The sequence below is a fragment of the Saimiri boliviensis genome, chromosome 2 (assembly GCF_048565385.1).
Source record: "Saimiri boliviensis isolate mSaiBol1 chromosome 2, mSaiBol1.pri, whole genome shotgun sequence".
In the NCBI taxonomy this organism is placed as follows: Eukaryota; Metazoa; Chordata; class Mammalia; order Primates; family Cebidae; genus Saimiri; species Saimiri boliviensis.
The window spans coordinates 44,477,013-44,481,879 of record NC_133450.1 but is presented as its reverse complement, the minus strand read 5'-3'; the positions used below and the strand labels follow the sequence as shown (position 1 = coordinate 44,481,879).

Genomic DNA, 4,867 nt, shown 5'->3' with positions numbered 1-4,867 from the left:
TTTTTTTTTTTTTTTTTTGAGGCAAAGAGAAGTCTTGCTGAAATGTTCCAGGCAGTCAAAACATGACTGTTAGTGGCACTATTTTGACCTTGTAGATTTTGCTTCCCCTTGGTCAAAAAAATGTATGCAAGCTGCACTTTCCCCAGTTGGACAAAAAGAAGAGCAGAGGAAACTGGAATAGGCTTTTACTCTACTGACACTGCTCCTCAGACCCAACATCAAGCTAGACAAGCCCTGGCTGGTGAGTCTACAGTTTGTTGTTCCACCACTGAGTGACACAGGCCATGCTACATTTGCAATAAAAAAATGAGGCAGGAAAAACAAGTGTAGGTCACTGGGGATGAGCAGGTAACCACCCCTTCAAAACTCTTCATGGAAGAGATAATCCTTGTAAGATGCACAGCTCACTAAGGCACAGACCCTCCAGTTCCTGTTGCAGCTGAATAAGATGGTAACATCCTGGCTGCTCAGTTCAAAGTCTGTGACTCACCAATGCATTCCGGTGCCACAGACCTGGAGATCACCACCAAGTTTCTCTGTCTGGGAAACTGGATCAGAACCTGGAGCACCTGGCTATGATCTTGATCTTGGAATCCTCTAGGAGGGAAAGATCCTCAGCCGTGGCCCAGGGCTTGTTAGGAGTGCCAACAGGGCTAAAGGCAGTCACCACAATGCCTTTAGACTGGCAGTATTGGATAACTTCTCTTGAGTGAGGTACGGGTGGTATTCCATTTGGTTAACTGCTGGCTTATACTTTAACCAAAGTTTGTTTAAGGTCCTGTCAACCTGGAGCTGGTTGAAGGTGGAGATGCCAGTCGCTTTCACCAGCCTTTCATCCACCAGGTTTTCATGGCCACCCGTGTGTCCACAATGTCAGTTTCACTGGGAACTACATTGCCTAACTCAGCCAATGGGAAAAATTGCTTTCCAGGCTTAAAGCTGGCCGGGCAGTGAACAAGCTGGTAGTCCAGGCAGTCCTGCTTCAGGTCACTGAGCATCTTTTGACAGGCTCCTTTCACCACCCTCTTCCCATAGTATGTGCAGCAGAGTTGCTCCTCATGCTTCACCACCTGCCCCCTGAGCTTCTCCTGAATGGCCACCCCTATCTCATTCTCATTCTGGCACCTGGGCTCAGTTTATGTGTCAGTACCTGATATCAGTCGCCACCTTCACAGCCGTGGTCACCTGGCCTGGAAGGGTTTTCGGGTGCCCACCCCAGGATGGCTATCTTGGTGGTTGAGCATGAGGTGGCTGGCCATGGATGCAGTGCTTCCCAGACTCCCTTCTCAGAACCATGCGCAGAAACTTCAATATTTATGGTTAGGTAGGAAAAAACAGTAAAGAAAGACTTGGAAAAGGGACAGCAAGGTACAAGACACCAAGAGAGTATATAGTATCACAACAGCTAAGGAAAAAGAGGGGCAGAGGGACTCAAGAACAGAGTAAACTGTAAAATGTCCTAAGAAATCAAGGTGATTGGCCGGACATGGTGGCTCACGCCTGTAATCCCAGAACTTTGGGAGACTGAGGTGGGCAGAAAACAAGGTTAAAAGATCAAGACCTTCCTGGCCAACATGGTGAAACCCTGTCTCTACTAAAAATACAAAAAAATAGCTGTGTATGGTGGTGCATGACTGTAATCCTAGCTACTCGAGAGGCTAAGGCAGGAGAATCACTTGAACCCCCGAGGTAGAGGTTGCAGTGAGCTAAGGTTGTGCCACTGCACTCCAGCCTGATGACAGAGCAAGACTGTATCTCAAAAAGAAAAAAAAAGAAAAAAGAAAGAAAAGAAAAAGTAAAAAGAAAAACAAAAGAAAAAAAGAAATCAAGGTGATTAGTTAAATGTATAGATCAGCTGAATTCTGCTTCTTGCCTTTTAGGAGAGGTAGGGAGGAATAGGATTGAGAGAACACATGAAAGGATTTACTTTAGATGGAAGAGGTTCCTCCTCCCTTGGAACATGAGAGAATAGGTGCTAATACAAATAAGTTTATAAATTGTATGCAATAAATTGTGAATTTCTCACTTAGGAGGCAAAAAAATCATCTGCTGAAATTGAGAGGAAGAAAAAAGCTAAAGAGTGTGGAAGATTTGAAATGGCAATTATAGAAAGGGGTGGGCCATTCAATTAAAGAAACTTGATAGGATGCATGAGCAGCATGGAGTGCCCAGTTGAGGCTGGTGACTATGAAACAGTAGTGACAATGGGCAGTCTGTTGTGTGACAGCTCCTCAGCAATTCTCAGCTGCCTGATGCAATCACAGAGATGACCAAACAGCCTGATTAGTCCACAGAGGGTTTGGTTAGGAGCGGTGGTTATTTGACTGGGATTTGTGTCAGAATCACACTGGGAATTTTTCAGAGGCACGCACACACATGTATAGACTATGTCCCCAAGATTCCAGGCTTCATAAACTTGGTGCTTGGCCAGGACATTTGTGTTCTGAGGAAGTTTCCCAGTGATGTGCAACAGCAGTTAGGGACCACTCATCAGTTCAGGTGCAGCTAAAGAAAACTGGCAAGGGAGTGAGCAAGAGTGATACTGGAACAATGGGCAGTAAAATCTAAGCCAAATTCAAGAGAAAGGTAAAGACACAGGGTCTCCCAGATAGAGATAATACAGAGATCAAAAGGTAGGAGATCCTATACAGTCAAATAACAGGAACTATATAGAAAGAATACTTATAGCAAGTCTTAGAAAGGGCAAATTTAGGGGACATTTTTATTCTCATCATAACTTTTTATGGAGAGGAAAAAAATAACCTATAATCTCCCATAAAGCAGTGTTTTCGGGCCGAGCACAGTGGCTTATACCTGTATTCCCAGCACTTTGGGAGGCTGAAGTGGGTGGATCACAAAGTCAGGAGATCGAGACCATCCTGGCTAACCTGGTGAAACCCTGTCTGTACTAAAAAAAACAAAAACGAAACATTAGCCGGGCATGGTGGCACATGCCTGTAGTCCCAGCTACTCAAGAAGCTGAGGCAGGAGAATCGCTTAACGTGGGAGGCAAAGGTTGCAGTGATCCGAGATCGCATCACTGCACTCCAGCCTGGGTGACAGAGCAAAACTCCGTCTCAAAAAAACAAAAACAACAAACAAACAAACGAAAAACGCAGTGTTTCCTTGTAAATGATGGCCTAGAAATGCTTACCATTTCTTTGATACTAATTAAACACTGAAATTTCCAAAGACTGATTGGGTCATAGAATGCTGCCCATAGCAGTTGTATTTTTCTCATTATTAACAGATGTCTGCCCACAGTGGACAAAGAACAAAAAGAGGAACATACTTTAAGTATGGAAAGAGAAAAGCCATGATGAGAAGGGCTGTCCCCTACACTGAGAGCTGGAGCCCCTGCGGAACCTTTAATTGCTTTACCATAAGCCACTTTCTGCCATCCAAACTGCAAGAGAATAACACTAAATAAGAGACAGAGGTTGTGACATTCTTATACAATTCATGCTTTGCCATTTTAATGTAAATTTACTTTTATAATTCTCCTTATAGTAAATAAAGTTATCCCTAAAAAAGGAACATTATTTTAGGACAGAGGCAATATGATGACTGAATGAGAGCCTTAGAAAATGAATTCGGAGAATTTTCACCTCTGGATAATAAATTATTTAGATAGATCATCTCTTTAAGACCAATGAATTTTTAAAGTTATCTGCTTCTAATTTCAAGAATATTAGCTATTATCTGTGACATTCTCATCCCCCAGCAGCCCTTCTGCCCAACACTACCAACAAGGAAGTTTGCTTGTGCACTGAGTTCAGTGTCTAACTCTTCTTGTTTAGTGGAGACTGGGCCTGTGCTGAACAAAGTCTGTGAAGGAAAGAGAACACCCTCTGAAAATTGGCCTCCTATACTGGCCTAAGGGTGACTTCACCTGTTGCACCCTATGGGGTTGGCCAACAGTGAAGGAGTAGTCCCTCCTTGTAGCATTCTCTCAGGGAAAAGTTTCTACGTTAAAATCTAGTGGCTTCCGAGCTTTGCTTTTTGTTTTGTTTTCTTTTGTTTTCCCAGGATTGGGCCCAAACTCAATGGCAGAGAGGACTCTTCAGGGTCCAGCTGCTGGCTCCATCTCTAGCCCCTCTCCTATCACTTTTTTCTCTCTCTCTGAAGCCTGCATACTAGCCACACCAACTGACAGTATTTCTGGATGGTAACATGCTCTCATGACTGTGTCTTGTACATATGTCTTATACACAACCCCCTAAACCTCCTGTTTGGGAGACAGAGACACATATTCTAGTCCCAGCTTTGCCATCAACCAGACAGGCGACTTCAGTTTCTCTGTCTATAGAATAAAGTGGTTAGAGGATTAACACTTGCTAACTTGTGGCCTGTAGGTCAAATCTGGCCCCATTCAAGCTTAGACATGGATTGTGTGTATGTATGTGTGTGTATCACTCTCCAATCCAGCCCAGTCCCCCACTTTCTCTCATCTGTACCCAGCAGTGTTACACATTTACATCAGTGTCCGACCCTTCAAGGTACGTTAATAGGCCACCAAGAGGCCAGATGATCTCTAAGGTTTCTTCCTTGTGAAATAAATTAACACCAAAAGCACAGGCTTAAGCAGATGGTAAATGTGCAAGAAATGCATAAAAGACCTCAGCGTCAGGTACCAGAGACCCTATCAAATAGTCTTGGACTGACACCAAGACCTTTATGAAACAATCAGATTCCCTTGACTGATCCCATATGGCTAACGAATTTGCTTTCTTTTACCATGTGGCTTAGCAGGTATTAGCACTGTTGCTCCCAGGATGGTCTGCTTTTCCATACAAAACCAAACTGATTTCTCCACAGAACACCTGTTCCTTTTGAAGCTGTAACCCAACGATCAATAATCTTTATT

The 4,867-nt window shown here is 43.7% G+C and overlaps 1 pseudogene; it reads right to left on the bottom strand.

Annotated features, from left to right (window-relative positions):
* Positions 1–284: 284 nt before the first annotated feature.
* Positions 285–1,635, bottom strand: LOC101035965 (aldo-keto reductase family 1 member B1 pseudogene; annotated as a pseudogene).
* Between the last annotated feature and the right edge of the window lie 3,232 nt (positions 1,636–4,867).